General features: G+C 43.9%; 1 long non-coding RNA gene across 5 annotated transcripts; it reads left to right on the top strand.

The window, feature by feature from the left end:
* The first annotated feature begins 8,085 nt into the window (after positions 1-8,085).
* Positions 8,086-13,190, top strand: LOC125517509. 5 transcript variants are annotated; one of them, XR_007287658.1, is made up of 8 exons: positions 8,086-8,590; positions 9,062-9,280; positions 9,386-9,846; positions 9,998-10,528; positions 11,400-11,612; positions 11,722-11,837; positions 12,381-12,668; positions 12,818-13,190. It is a non-coding gene; the product is annotated as an uncharacterized LOC125517509 (long non-coding RNA). The 5 variants fall into 5 exon arrangements; XR_007287659.1 differs by having other exon boundaries at positions 9,062-9,846; positions 9,998-10,084; positions 10,282-10,528; XR_007287656.1 differs by having other exon boundaries at positions 9,062-9,846; positions 9,998-10,084; positions 10,267-10,528.
* Positions 13,191-16,526: the final 3,336 nt, after the last annotated feature.

Raw genomic sequence — 16,526 nt, 5'->3', positions numbered from 1 at the left:
GGAATCTGGAAGAAGTGACAGGGTGGATAAGAGTCAGATGAGTACTCCAGAGAAGATCCATGATCCGAAGAGAATGAGGGCGAATTCAAGTGTTGCTAATCCACAGATTGATGCATCGGCGACACCCCTTGTGGGTGATCACCGGGATCAATGAGGATCATTAGCTGGAACTGTCGGGGCATACTAGGCGCCCCGACAGTTCTGTCGCTTCTGGATATCCAGAGGCGGCATAAACCCGATGTGTTTTTCCTGTCTGAAACACATTTGGATGATGAAAAGGCAGAAGCGTTAAGAAGGAGGCTTGGTATGGATGAAAAAATAGTTGTACCAAGTCCGGATGGAAGAAGGGGTGGGCTCTTGATGGTTTCGAAGAAGGAGGTTAGGATCTACTCCCAAACCACCACTCTTCCTTGACGCCTTCGGCGCCGTGGGTTCTTTTACCCCGAGCCCCCACCCACTCCGAGGAGGGGAGGTGGTCGAGGCATTGGCCGAGCGACGGACAATGCCGTCGCTGACGGATTGGATGACGCGTGCACGGTCTGTTTTGGTCAGGGTCACGACAATAATCCTTCCGCAGGTTCACCTACGGAAACCTTGTTACGACTTCTCCTTCCTCTAAATGATAAGGTTCAATGGGAAGGAGGATTGGTATGGATGAAAAAATAGTTGTACCAAGTCCGGATGGAAGAAGGGGTGGGCTCTTGATGGTTTGGAAGAAGGAGGTTAGGATCTACTCCCAAACCACCACTCTTACAGGAATTGATGCGAATGTCCATGAGACAAATGGAAACATATGGAGGCTAACAGGAATTTATGGAGAACCTAGCTGGGAGCACATGGATCGTACCTATAGGTACATACGAGATCTACACATACACTCAAGGCTTCCATGGGTTATCATTGGTGACTTTAATGAAATCTTACTGTCTTCTGAAAAGGAAGGAGGGGTACCACGACAACGCTCCCAACTAGTTGCATTCCAAAATGCTCTTTCCGACTGCTCCTTGGAGGACATGGGGTATGTTGGAGATAAGTTCACTTGGTTTAGGGGTGGACTGAAGGAACGCTTGGACAGGGCTGTTACAAACGCTGAATGGATGGGTATGCACCCGTATGCAGGTTTGTGTAACTTGGAGATGGGGAAATCTGACCATAGACCCATCTTGCTAGACACTGAATATCTCTCTGGAGTTGTGGAGAACAGGCCCAAGTTCAAGCGCCAGTTTGAGGCCAGATGGCTAGAAGAGGAAACCGTCGAAGAAGTTGTAAGGACAGCTTGGCAAAAGGCTATGCAGCAAGGCTTGCACCCATCTGTGAAAGGAAAAATTGATTCAGTCCACTGTGACTTGCATGCCTGGGATAGAAAGACTCTGAAAGGGCCTAGAGCCCGACTTAACAAAGATCAGAAGGAGTTGGAGGCACTCATGTAGGCACCATATATGGAGGAGGGCAGGGCGAAGCAGAAAGAACTCTCGGTCCTCATTGAAAATCTGCAGGACCAGGAAGAAATCTTTTGGGCCCAGCGAGGTAGGGTTCGATGGCTTCGGAAAGGTGACTGTAATACAAATTATTTCAACCAATTTGCTTCAGCAAGGAAGAGAAGGAATGTGATAAAAAAAACTCCGTAATAATAATAATGGGTGGACCGAGGGGAATGATAACCTCAGTCCACTGATTCGTGATTATTTTGATGGTCTCTTTCATTCTGATGGTGTAGAATGTGATCAACAATTGTTGCAGACTGTTAGACACGTGTAACGCCTGAGATGAACAGCATGTTAACAGCTCCATACACCCGAGGTGAGGTCAAAAAAGCACTATTTCAAATTGGAGACATGAAGGCACCGGGGCCGGACGGTTTACATGCAGTCTTTTACAAGAGGTTTTGGCACATTTTGGGGGAGGAGCTCACTGATGAGGTTCTCGAAGCAGTACAGATGAGGAAAGTACCAGCAGGGTGGAATCACACAAATATTGTGTTAATACCAAAGGTAGATAGCCCGGAGGTAATAACTCAGTTCAGGCCAATCAGTTTATGTAATGTGGTTTATAAAATCATCTCTAAGATGCATGCGAATAGGTTAAAGAAAGTTCTTCCAGAGATCATATCCCCCACACAGAGTGCGTTTGTGCCTGGTAGACTCATAACAGACAATGTGCTTATTGCGTATGAATGCTTTCATGCAATCAAGAAGAAAACTCATGGCTCTAATGGGTATTGTGCAGTCAAGTTAGACATGATGAAAGCATATGATCGTGTGGAGTGGAGTTTCCTGGAGCAAATGATGTTAAAACTTGGCTTCAACCCGGGTTGGATTGAGATGATAATGGAGTGTGTTTCCTCAGTAAGCTATAAAATAAGGTTTAATGGTGCAGAAACGGATGAGATAATACCTACTAGAGGATTAAGGCAAGGTGACCCCTTGTCCCCTTATTTATTTCTGCTTTGTTCTGAAGGATTATCGAGCATGTTGGCCCATGAGGAAGAGGTGGGTGGCTTGGAAGGTATCAAAGTCTGTCGTAATGCACCATCCATCTCCCACTTACTTTTCGCAGATGATTCTCTCATTCTTATGAAGGCCAATGCACAGAATGCAAATACTTTGAAGAGGGTTTTAGATGTATATTGTGCAAGCTCTGGACAGCTTGTCAGCACAGCAAAATCAAGTGTTTTTTTCAGCCCCAATACAAATGTTGATGCCAGGGAAGATGTATGCAGGACCCTTGACATTTTAACAGAGGCACTTTCTGACAAATATGTTGGTCTTCCTACAATTGTAGGGATGGACAGAAGTGATTGTTTTCAGCACTTGATTGACCGGATTTGTCAGAGAATTAAAGGGTGGAAGGAGAAAATCATTTCTGCACAAGGAAAGGAAATTTTGTTGAAAGCGGTGGCCCAATCAATTCCCTCGTATGCTATGTCAGTATTTAAATTGCCAAAAGGAATATGTAATGCAATAACGGATGAATTGGCAGGGTTTTGGTGGGGAGATAGTGAGGAGAAGAAACGGATGCATTGGTTTGCATGGTGGAAATTGTGCATGCCGAAGAGGAAAGGAGGACTGGGGTTTAGAGACCTTCACAATTTTAATCTTGCTCTTTTAGCAAAACAGTGTTGGCGTCTGATCCAGAATCCAGAATCTTTGTATGCTCGAGTTCTCAGTGCTAAATACTATCCAGATGGAAACATATTGAATGCAGGGCTGAAGAAGGGATCCTCCTTTACGTGGCAGAGTATTGTTGTTGGGATCCAAACGTTCAAACGAGGATGTATTTGGAGAGTGGGTACGGGATCACATATAAACATTTGGCAAGATCCTTGGGTGCCAACAAGTGAGTCCCGGAAAATCATAACACCGCGAGGATCCACTATGTTGACAACAGTAGAAGAGTTAATGGATCCATATACAGGCCAGTGGGATGAAGTGTTGATTCGCGATGTCTTTTGGCCGGTTGATGTGTACAGAATCCTTCAAATCCCACTTAGAGTGCATATCATGGATGACTTTGTTTCATGGCACTATAACCGGAATGGAAACTTCACAGTTAGATCGGCTTATCACACAGAATTTAAACATCAATTTGGGCGCCATATGGACCTGCTGCATTCATAAGGGAGCCGAGAACATGATATATGGAAGCATGTTTGGGCTCTTCGAGTACCTGGGAAGATCAAGCACTTTGTGTGGAAAGTAATCCGAGGAGTGTTACCATGTTTTGGAACCCTTGCAGGGCGTCATATACCAGTATCCGGGCAGTGCCCGGTCTGCCGGATCGGTTATGAAGACACGCAACATTGTCTATTTCAATGTCCTCGAGCCTTGGAAATCTGGGAGAAACTCGGCTTAAAAACTGAGATTCTAAACGCAGCTCTACAGGACAGATCGGGTTCTTTCACGATGAGCACTCTAATGTATAAAGATGAAGGCACAGAGGGTGTACCGATGGCTGAGCTAATAGCAGTGGCTAGCTGGTACATATGGTGGCAGAGGAGACAGAAAGTAAAGGAGATACACATGCCACCACCGGATCGGACAGCTGTTTCAATCCGAGCCCTGGCCGCGAACTTTTTCCATTCCCTCGCAGTGAATCAGCCCATAAGAAAGCGTGATCACATGTGGTAGAAACCGGGAAGGAGAGTAGTGAAGATAAACATGGATGCATCCTTTAGTTATGAGAATATGAATGGAGGAACGGGGGCAATCGCGCGGGATGAGCGCGGTGAGTTCATTGCTGCAGCTAGCTGGTTTATACCGCATGTGACAACACCAGAATCTGCGGAGATAATGGCCATCCGTAATGGCTTCTATCTTGCCTCTAAGATCGGTTGCAATTCCTTCCAGATAGAATCTGATTGCTATAATGCGGTCCAAGCTTTTAGTATGAAAGAATACTCGGGACAAGATTCAGCTACTGTACTTGAAGGTAAAGAGTTGGGTGTAGATGTTGCTCATTATGAAATCATTGCTTGCCTACGGGAAGCAAATGAAGTAGCTGATTGTATAGCTAAATACGCCCTCTCTGGTAGACTCTCGGAGTTTTGGGATAGCTCAATCCCGGACTTTATTTCTCAGCTTGTTGTAAACGATTTCACTATCATTTGAGAAATAAAGTTATTTTACGTCAAAAAAAACTGTCATTCTTTTTTCGACGATTTTTTTACTTTTTTCGCGCTTGACAATGCATCAGCCCAGTTGGTCAGCCTCGTCTAGATGGCGCCATCTATTAGACGCTAGTCCCCGAACGCACGGAATTTTCAATTTGCTGCATTTTGCGGCAAATAGTCTTTTTTAGCATTTTTTTTGTTACGGCAGATGGTTGAGCAATCATGCACACCATCGTTCAATGGGCTGGCCCATGTGAGTGTTCGAGACACTGGTATTGTGAATATTCTAGAAGGTTCCTAGCCAGTTCCTAGACCATTTTTTTCAGAATTTTTTTCATTTTTGGTTTGCTTTATATTTTTTGCTTTTTTTATTTTTAGCTACATTTGAAAAATGTTTAAGTTATTCTAAAATTATTCATTTTTTGAAAAGAATGTTCAGATATTCTAATTTTTTATCATGTTTTCAAGAATAGTACGCGTCTGACAAAATTTTCATTGTTAAAGTTTTTCATGTTTTCAAAAAATTATTTGGATTTTCAATTTTTTTCACGCTTTCAAAAATTGTTCTCAATTTTTTTAAAAGAAATGAGAATTTCAAAATTAGTTGTGTATAAAAAAGTTCAGTGTTTCGCAATTTGCTCATGTGAACAATTTTTCAAAAAATAAATCAGAATTTCTTTTTTGTTCTCATAATTAAAATGTGCTCAGAATTTCAAAATGTGTTGCAATTTTTCAAAGAGTATTCATTTTATCAAAAATTGTTCTCATTTTAAAATATTGTTCACATATTCAAATAGCGTTCGCTTATTATAGAAATCATGGATTTCAAAATATGTTCACGTATTTAAAAAAGTTAGTGGATTTAACAAAATGACCGTGTTTTCAAATTTTGTCTCGGAATTTCGAAAAATGTTCTGTTTTTGAAAAAAATTCACATAATCTAAAAAATATTCGGTATTTAAAATATGTTCTCAATCTTGAGTGAAACATTCAAAATTTTGCAAACGTTGTTTCAATTTTGTCGCTTCTTTGTGTTAATAAAACATCCGCGCTAGCCTCAGATCACAAGTAGTTATAGGTTGAGTGGCTAGCTTTTTCCCTTTTTAGTGGATAGCCGCACGCCTTCAAGGCTCTAAGATCGCGGATTCGAATCCTGGCAGCGAGTTGATTCTTTTTTGTGATTTTTATGTCCCAGTCCGTGATTCACTATACATACGAAAGTTAGCCTAAAAAAATCATAGATACGGAAGTTGTCAAATGTCCACATTATCCTCTATACGTTTAGTGATAAGTTTTGTGCCGAAGCACCGGATATCGGGATGAATGGAATTGATATCATGGCCCTGGGTGCAATACCGATCATCCCACTTCTTAATCCTATAGCAACAGCCAGAGTGGAAGTTGTATCAGCCAGGTACACTAGCGGGATCTCCAGCGAACCTTGACTTGCTCGCTTGACCTGTTGCTTGGTGCCGCAGTTCATCTAGTTTTTTACTGCAAGGCGTGTACCTGTAAACGGAATCTTGCATTGGTTGGCGCTGTCTCGCGTGGGCTGCTGCACTTCGGTCCACTCCTGCGGCCACGAGGCGATCGAAGCACCAGATCAACCATTGCTGTCACGTTCAGCAACAGGCGACCGAGGAACAACCCCGGCCTTGCAAGACAGGGAAAACATTCTGGAGGCAGTGGAGTAACTGGTTATCCATGAACAATTCCTGACGTCTTCTATGCCTATATCAAATTCAAACCCCTATTGCACGGAGAGACAACACATAATGCACCAAATGGCATTGGATAATTCCATATAGTGAAGTAAAATAAGAAATAAGGTGCTTTTTTTATCTTTGATGATGAGGGGAAGTCTTGTTTTTTATAGTAGGCTTGGGTGGTAGGCGCCGATTTGAATCCATTTGTCCTCTGTTAAGTTAATTGCCATGTTATCCTTTGGTAGGTCTGCAATTGCGAAAGCTTTATCGATCTTTTGTATAAAACGAAATTATAACCTCTATAAAAAGGATGTGCCGAGCCAGTGCATAGATGTTGTATTTATTATCAGAGTAGGACATATAATGTCAGCTAAAGACGTAACCGTATTTGTGTTAGAACAAATTAGATCTCCAATTGACTTTAGATCTACAATTGTAATTAATATAAAAAATATTCTCATAAGAAAATGGGATCAATGATATTAGTAGTTTCATGAAGAAAACTTAGCATCACAGATCACACAATAAGAAAAAATAATTTGGATGTAAGATTTCAAAGCATATAAGACGATATTAAGAGAACTTAATAGAAATAGCCATTAATCCTAACCTTGGCTAGTTCATTGCCGATGGAGAATTGACGAGGGCAGCCTACAAGATTGCCCCTCGCATGTAACACCGTTGGCGCCTGAATTAGTCTGAATCTATTCGATCTTGAGAAGAAATGAGGGAGGAGGCAGCAGAGCTGCAGCCGGCGGTACTAAATGCCTCCCCTTTTGAAGCTTGACGCTATTGCGTATTAAGTCCTTCACCGCATAGGACTTTTTTTTGTTGTTGAAAAAAAACAAAGTGCATAAGATTAGGAACGGAATTGGAGTCACAATCATTGAGAGGCATGGCATTACCTCTTGCAGAAGCAAATCCGTACCTCTCGCGGAAGCAAATCCGCGTATCTCGCGAAAGGAAAAGAAAAAAGAAAACACATTCCTTTTCTATTTATGAGAGGCACTGAAGCAAATTCGTGCCTCTCGCGGAAGCAAATCCATGCCTCTTGGGGAAATAAAAACGTGTTTTTTTTGTTTCCGAGAGACACAGCCAAACAAAACCGGGGGGGGGGGGGCAAGTTGATAAAAAACAATTTCAATGCTATCATATAATGTCTGGCTAAAGACCTAACTGTATTAGTGTTAGAACAAATTAGATCTCCAGTTAACCCACACAAAAATTTAGATCTAGAATTGTAATTGATACAAAAAAATATTTCCATAAGAAAATAGGATCAATGATATTAGTAGTTTCATGAAGAGAACTTACCATCACAGATCGCACAATAAGAAAAGAATAATTTGGATGTAAGATATCAAAGCATATAAGATGAGATTGAGAGAGCTTAATGGAAATAGCCATTAATCCTAACCTTGGCTAGTTCATTGCCGATGCAGAATTGATGAGGGCAGCCTACAAGATTACCCTCGCATGAATTAATCTGAATCTATTCGATCTTGAGAAGAAGGAGGAAGGAGGCAGCAGAGCTGCAGCCGGCGGTATTAACTGTCTCTCCTTTTTAAGCCTGACGCTAATTGCCTATTAAGTCCTTCACCGCATAGGACTTTATTTTTGTTAACAAAACAAAGTGCATCTCTACTCCTAATGTCTCACTTGGTAGGTCGCGTTTCGGATTTAATTTTCGTCCCACCACTTTCGTTCGGTTTTTTTTTGTCCTGATTTTTTTCGCTGGTTTTTTTTCGTCACCTCCCCACCCCCTCTCACCCCACCCCACACACGCACCCCCAAGAAAACCACCCCGCCCGCAGTCCTCCCGTCGCCGCCGCCGTCCTCTCGATCCCATCGATCCCATCTATCGTTGCCGCCGTCGAGGGGGAGCCGCCGCCGCCGGCGGCTCTGCAAGGCAGGGCGGTTTGAATCCCGCAGCCGCCGAACTCCGGGAGATGCCGTCGCCGCCTCTCCAGGGCAGGGCGGTTTCAGTCCCTGCCGCCGAACTCCGGAAGACGCCGCCACCACCGAACTCCATGACCCATGGCTGCCACACATCTTCCTCCACGCACGGCCGCACCCCCACCCCTTTTTCTTCCCTCCCTACGGCCTTCATCTCTACCCGTCCCACTCCTCGGCCTTCAATGGTGATCCGCTGCCTCCCGCTCCTCGTGCTCCGATCTGACAACTGATCCACCGCCGCGCCTCGGATACGTCGCGACGCCTCGGATACCGGCGACCGGCGGTGATCTGAGACCAACGAGTCGGCACCACATCCCTGGTACTTCCCTTCCCTATCCGCCAACCCTCTACCCTCCCCCTGTACAAAGGCCCGTGCGGCCCTGTCCGTCCGACCTCGGCGGACACGACCATCCGGGCAGACGCGGCCATCATGGATCACGAGAACGCCGGCGCCACTGGCGCCTTGGATGCATCGCCCGTCACCACCACGGTGGCACCTCGCTGCTGCCGCTCGGCATGGATGGCCGCCCCAAGACATGGATAAGCTCTCGTGATCCCCACCCCACCCCTCTCATCCCCTGAATCAGTATCCTCTGCTCGTGCTCTCCTGTTCCACCTGAAACGACGAGGGGTAGTGCCGGCCGTGGCTCAGCAGGATAGCATAATTAAGCTTGCCCTTTTTCTTTTGTGTTTGAATCAGATTTGCTGTTTCTCAGTTTTACATGCACGTATCAATCTTTCTTCTGTATGCAGGTTACACACCTGATGATTTTTACAACCTCTTCTGCAGATCTTCAGAACACCGAGCGAAATATTGGCTTGGAACGATCTTGGGTTGGCAGGACGGCCAGACCAGGTGGCAAATGTGGTGCACGAGTCAACCTCACATCATACTGTGGTGTCTAGGATGGGCGTGGTGTAACATGACGCTTTCTAGAAGCATGTTATCGAACATCTCCACATAATCCTGAGCTTGCCTAATTCCCAAAGCATGTTATCATAAGGATGAGTACGGAGGACAACTCTCTCAATTCCCAAAGCACTAATCTTGTCCTAATTGCTCATATATTGAATCACTTTTCGCTGCAAATATGTTTTCTGTTTGATGAGCTAGAAGATGCTTGGAGGCTAAGGACAAAGAGGATCTGACGTACACGTTTTTGGGAGGCAATAACTACTTTGTGCACTTTGGCGGTGGATATGGGTACACATTCTTGATGTCTCGATGAATTGGAGAACAGATGTAATGGTATGTGCTCTATGCAAGGACATGAGAACAATCCTCCAAATTGAACTACGTGATGGGAGAGTAGTTAGGAAACTTTGTTTGTGTACGGGTTGCTTTTCCTCTATATAGCGGGCGCTGGAAATTTCAGTTGCGATGATAGCAAGGATCAAGGAAAAGAGAACAAGGGTGGGGCTTAAACTTCAGTACGAGCGCTTGCCGTGGTTCTGCTATGCATGTGGCTACATCGGGCATCAGGTCATGTCTTGTGCGCGTAAGTTCAGGTGGTGAACCTGTATGCTGACGACTGCGATGCTTACCACTGAGGAAGTTCGTGCAGCAAGCAGCAAGTAAGACCTGAATTTAACTAGATGACCCACAATATCTAGCAACTCAAACCATTGTGTCACATTAGAGTAATTTTTAATACAGTCATATAGCTATCCATGCTGACATGGTGTATTATTATTTTCATTGGAGGTTAATTAAGTTTTTTTTCAGGCACCTTGGACAAATTTTGAAAAGAGGGGCACGACTCGGAGGTATGAGCCCCAGCAAGGGCCATCACAGCTGCGCTGACAAGCAAGTGTAAGTTGGTGATGGTGCCACCGTGTAGAGTTCGGAGACTACCCTTGGAAGCACAAATTGGACAAAGTGCCTTGTGCCACTGGTGTTTCAACACCAGGGATGTGATTTTGCTCTATAGTTTGCAGTACATTAGACAATTTTGTATGCTATTCAGTAATTAATGCTAAAGTTTATTCCTACAGCTTGTACATGAACAGGTCCCTGTTTACCGATGGCGAAAACTCATCATTGATCCAGCTTACTCCTGCAAATGTTGACCAACAGACAATTCTCTTCATGCCTTATTCATAACATCAAATTTCTCAACCTGATGGCATCTATCAAGGATCTCTAAAGCCGATGGATTAAAATTGTGTTTTTCTCCTGTGTTCAGTATACATGGTTATCTTCATAGGCTAATTTCACTTTTGATAACTGATGATAAAGCGACAATGGAATCAGAAGGTGAGCTAAAAATAATCTTGTTATCTATTGTTGTTGCAAATTTTCCAGTATGCGTGTATCTATCATAAAAAAGGAAGCAAGTTTATACCATGATTATAATGTCTTACCGATGTGCTTATTGTATCGCTGAAACATCTCAAATGCATTTCTTTTTACAAATCTAATTACTAGGATTCTTTTTTTCTTTCGTTTTATATTTAACATTAAAGTTTTCTTTTCTATCTTTTCTGATTCACAAATTACGGTCATACCAATGGAAATGATGAATACACTTCTATAGTTGGTCGTAAAACCAGTCGAGCATCTGGCCAAACCCATTTACGATGCAGGCCCAAAAAACTTCATCATTCATTCTGCAAGCTGCCTAAAGAAAAAACAGCACCACTGAAACCATCTCTGGTTCATTAATTGGTTCGGATAATCAAATTATTCAATTGAAACATGTGAGAAATTATTATAAAAAGAATCTGGATGCATCATATTAAAAGTGGAATAGGGGCAGCGGCATCGATCCTTCGTAATGACCATCTGCTGGAAGGCGACGCGGTTGGCGAGAATTTGCTTAGCTCTTTCGATGACGCCACACGGGCATTCGTGAATTCCGAGTAAGCCGCGACCCGGTTTGACAGGGTGAGGGATGCGGGAGTGGTTGAGAATGAGGTGGCCCTGTCTAAGGGCACCCAGTAGACTGAGAAAGGAACATTGTTTCTGTAAAAAAATGATATTTAGACTTTCAGAGCACCCCCTGCACTACTTGAGATTTAGAAGGTATTCAGATTAGTGTTTGTTGATTTCTATAAATTCCGTTTGTGTGAGTTTTATATTTTTCTATCCCTGTCGACGTACTAATCCACTGTTCATTGATGTGCAGGTGGTATGGCCGGCGGATGCATCCATGTGCTAATCATCTGGCACCAAGCGGACGGAGCCGAACGAGTTGGGGCCACCAGCTGGCTGACAACACACACATGGGCGAGCATGAGCAACATGAAGCTAGGGAGTAAGCTGGGAGTGGATGGACGGGGCGTGAGGTAGAACAGGGGTGGGGAGCGGGCGGACCGTGGACATAAGAGAACAACACCGGGTTTGTTAATTACTTTATGCACGATCACAGATTTATCTCTTTATTTATGTGGCTTATCAGGCTTGCCGCACGATCACAGATTTATCTCTTTATTTATGTGGGTGGGCAGAAACATCCTTTCTAAAGTTTTTTTGGGGCTGGATTGACGAACAACTTGTTCAGTGATACCAACCCCTTCGAGCTCCCTCAACCCTTCGACAACACTTATTCAGTTTCTCACCACAAGTGAGTTCTATTTGCACCAACAAGCGTGTTAATCATTGTACGTGTTGGTAATCAGAGTTTAGGTAAATGCTACTAATGCTAGCGCTCGCCCTACATGGACAGAGTGGTGGCCGAACGATATGGTTAAATAATAAACTGACTTGGAAGAAGCAACAGAACTTATTATGGACAAAGAGAGATGCACAATTTTTCTAATATGTTTATTATTGGTCGTTTCATGCATCGTTTAGGGTAAAAAATTCCTAGAACATGAGTTTGTCCTTGCATAATTATCCATGCTTGATGGCACTACATCGTATCAGCATACTTTAAGTTTGTCCTTGTATTATCACGTATTCAAGGGCAAAAATGCCCAGAACAAAGAAATGATGAATTGTATTGTAGTCATTCTTGTAGTTAAATATTATGTTTAAAATTGATCATCACTTGGGATGTTGCCAACTGCAGGGTCGATGAGACATTGAATTGCCATATTGCTTTTCCCTCTTATTGACATGTTAAGAATATATCTTTAACAATAGAATTTAATATTTGTGCTTTCAGGTAGTAAGAGACATGATCAGATCGCTAACCAGTGATGAAGGCGTTATGTGGTCGTTGACGTCATGCTAAATGTTGGTGTAGTGCCAAATAAGAATATACGGAACAAAATCCCTAAGCTAGACATTATGGTATAATGGAAATTTGAGGATGTAGGTGGATGTGGGCGCTGTGGCCGCCACCAAGGATGTAGGGGTCACGCCCCAAGCTGCAAGTACGTGGTAGGTGGTCAAAACTGACGAGGACATGGGAGCCGCACTGCAGCATGAGTGTTTTTCATAATTTATTTAGGTATGTGAAGTCTTTTTAATGTTCACATATATGCTGAAATTTTGACATTGAAGAACCAGCAATGGAGTTGTATGTAATTTCTTGTGAGAGCTATACCATTCTTTTTAGTACTAACTAATTCCCATGAGTGTCAATGGTGAAATTTTCAGGCCTATGTACTGGATGATATTTTCATTGCTGGCAATCTTCATCAACCTATCTACGAGGACATTGATATACTAATTGCTGCACAAGTGTTCTCAGCACCCGCTAACAAGAAGAGAGTATGATTGTTCAATGCTCACTGTTGTAAGCTTGTTTCACGAGGAGCTTCTCAGTGTTGTACATGTAGGGTGTGGATAATATAAATAAAATCTATTTGCTCATTCTTTTACTGTACCTCCGATTCGTCCCCCACGGTTTAGTAGAGTACAGTTATGTGCTAAAGTATTAGGAAGTCATCATCTTCTAAAACATATTGTTATCTACTCAACCCAGTTAGCAAATAAAGAGTGTGGTGAACTTAACACCTTTCTATCTTTATTTGTTGTTTCTCTTATTCATAGTGTCTTTTCCCCATTTATAAATCTAATGGTGGTGAACTTAGACTTTGCGTAAGGAGAGCCATTCTGTTTTCTTGAACTTAACAACTCTATATCCTTATTTATCCAGAAAGCTTTCAGACGATACTCACACCATATGACTCTTTGAAAAATATAAATGTTTTTTCAGATCTATTACAATCCAAGATTTGTTAATTAATCATATTATTTATACTCATAAGTAGTATAAAGTTACCCCAAAATTGTTAATATGATTTTGGATTATATATTATGATGCTGAAAAGGACGTTATTGGTGCCCATTAAAATAACAGTATGAAATAACCCTACATATATTTGTTGGTTTTTAATTTAAGTTTTTCAACTCAACTGAAATTATTATTTGTACTCCTTCCGTTACTAAATATAAGTCTTCCTAGAGACTCCAAGTGAACTACATACGGAGCAAAATGAATGAATCTACACTTTAAAATATGTCTATATACATCTGTATGTAGTCCTTATTGAACTTTCAAAAAAGAGTTATATTTAGAAACAGAGGGAGTATAACATTTACTGACTTTTATCTCCTATTGGCTATCTGGAACGATTGTGGGTATTAATGAAGAAATGAAGAAGTCCTCGATAGGTGGACTAGCTCAAAATGGAGAAGTATGTTGGTATTTTCGGTTGATTGTTTTAAGCATTTAAGCTCGTAGCAACTTGTAACATCAATATCTTCGGGATGCCTTGCAATATTTTAGAAAACTATATTTTTTTCAAGCATGATGTGATCTGGTCTGATCTAGCGTGCTGCCCTGAGACGTCTAGACCCCATTACTTCTCACATATGGTGGTTTTTAGATAGCGTAGACACATGGAGACAATTTGGAGATCTGATTCTATCTCCCTCCCTCCCCCCCTCTCGGTAAGACTAATATTATAGACCTTCTCCTCCTCAATTGTGACGCCCAGATAATTAAGCTACAGTAACCCTCTGCTAATGATGCCACGTCACCTCGGTTACTGTTGCTAACCTTGCGTTAGTTCGAAAACGATTCGAATTCAAATTCAAAATCAAGCAAGCAACAACAGTTTTGAAACGCTAAAACAAAAATGTCCTAAAGGTGTCGGAAAAATCATAGGTAATTGTGGTGGCGAAACCAAACTCTGAAGAAGTGTTTAAAGGCTCTAAAATAATTATGACAGTATCAAAAACAATTAATTACATGCCTTTTTCAATTAACAAAATACTAACCTATTTTATTGGGGTCCATAGTTAATGTGGCAGTAGTATATTTAGATACACTAAATTAGAAACTACTTTTACCTCTTTAGATTTGAAAATAGATTAAAGGCTAAAAGAAAATATGATAGGAGAAATAAATAAGCAGAAAAGAAAATAAAGAAAAAAAGGAAAGGATAAAAAAAAGAGAACACCCCCTTGCTGGGCCATGGCCCAGATGGCCTCGGTGCCAACCAGGCTGGCCCAGCCGGCGCCTACATCACCCATGGGGCGACCGAACCCTAAACTCCCCCCCCCCCACTTTCCCCACGATCCCACGCTCCTCTCCCCCACCCCACGATCCGATCTGGATCGGGGGCGCCTCCAGCCCCACCCGAGCCGGCGCCCCCATCGCGCGATGCCGTCGCCCGTCTCCCTCCTCCACAGAGCCCATCCTCGCAGCCATCGCCCGGCGCTGCCTCGCTGTCGTCCTCCTCGCCCCTCCACTTCCTGAAGCCGCGGCCTCGCCTCGTCACCAACCTCGACCCCGTCGCACCTCGACGCCCATCGCCGCCGCACGTCGTCCTCGTCTCCTCCTTGCCGGACGCGACCTCGAACCCTCCCTGAGCCCACTGCCGCCTCCCTACGCTCCGCTGTGAGCCCCTTGTCGTTTCCCCTTTTTCCCTGCCGTCCTCCGTCACCTAGGCCGCGCCCGGGCTTTGCGCTCGCCGCGTCCGCGCCCGTGGCCGCGTGCTACGCGCGAGCTCGCGCGCCCCGCATCGCAGTCCCTACGCACCCGTGCCGCGCCGGCCACGCCCGACGCGCGTGCTCGCTACGCTGCCCTCCCCGGTGCGCTCACCACCTCCGCCGCCTAGCCTCACCGCGCGGCCCTGCTCCGGCTGTGGTCACGGCTGCCGGCGCCAGGCCGCCCCCCCCCTTCGCTTGCTGCCCCGTAGCGCCCCGCCGGGCGGGCAGGCGCTCGTCGCCCGGCTCCGCCCATAGCCGTATCCGCTGCCCGTCGCCCGCTATGGCCTCCTGGCCAAATGACAGACGGGGCCCACGCTCAAAATAAAAAAATGAATTAATAAAATTAATTAGTTATTAATTAATTAACTAATGAATTAATTAAGTTAATTAATCCTGCTTAACTAATCTGATTAAAATAAATTAGCCTAATCACTTAGTTAGTCTAATTACCCCGGTTTAGTTAACCTATGTAAATGACATGTGGGACCCAGAGGTCTGTTGACTAGTCAAAGTCCACGTTTGACCGTTGACATCATGCTGATGTCATAAATGCATTTTAGGATTAAATTAATTATGTTAATTCTAGAAAATGATAAAATCCTTTTAAAATTAATATAAAATAAACCGTAACTCGGATGAAAATACTTTGTACATGAAAGTTGCTCAGAACGACGAGACGAACCCGGATACGCAGCCCGTTCCTCCGCCACACACCCCTAACGTATCAAACACGCAACTTTCCCCCTCCGGTTCATCTGTCCGAAAACGCGAAACACTGGGAATACTTTCCCGGATGTTTCCCCCCTTCACCGGTACCACCTCGTACCGCGTTAGGGCACACCTAGCACCACGCTTTGTCATGTCATGCATCGTCTTGCATTTGTTTGCATTATATTTATTGTTTCTTCCCCCTCTTCTCTCGCTAGACACCGAGACCGACGCCGCTGCTACCCAGTACGAGTACGGTGTTGACGACCACTCTCTCTTGCCAGAGCAACCAGGCAAGCCCCCCCCCCCTTGATCACCAGATATCGCCTACTCTCCTCTATACTGCTTGCATTAGAGTAGTGTAGCATGTTACTGCTTTCCGTTATTCCTATCCTGATGCATAGCCTGTCCTTGCTACTACTGTTGTTACCATTACCTGCTATCCTAGTGCTTAGTATAGGATGCTAGTGTTCCATCAGTGGCCTTACACTCTTGTCCGTCTGCCATGCTATACTACTGGGCCGTGATCACTTCGGGAGGTGATCACGGACATATACAATATACTTTACACAGTTACCTTACCTGTGATACTGTTCGGAGATGGGGGCTGAAGGGGCAGGTGGCTCCATCCCGGTAGAGGTGGGCCTGGGTTCCCGAC

Source organism: Triticum urartu, chromosome 6 (assembly GCF_003073215.2).
Source record: "Triticum urartu cultivar G1812 chromosome 6, Tu2.1, whole genome shotgun sequence".
In the NCBI taxonomy this organism is placed as follows: domain Eukaryota; kingdom Viridiplantae; phylum Streptophyta; class Magnoliopsida; order Poales; family Poaceae; genus Triticum; species Triticum urartu.
Note: the sequence above shows the minus strand (reverse complement) of the source record. Positions and strands in the feature narration are given on the sequence as shown.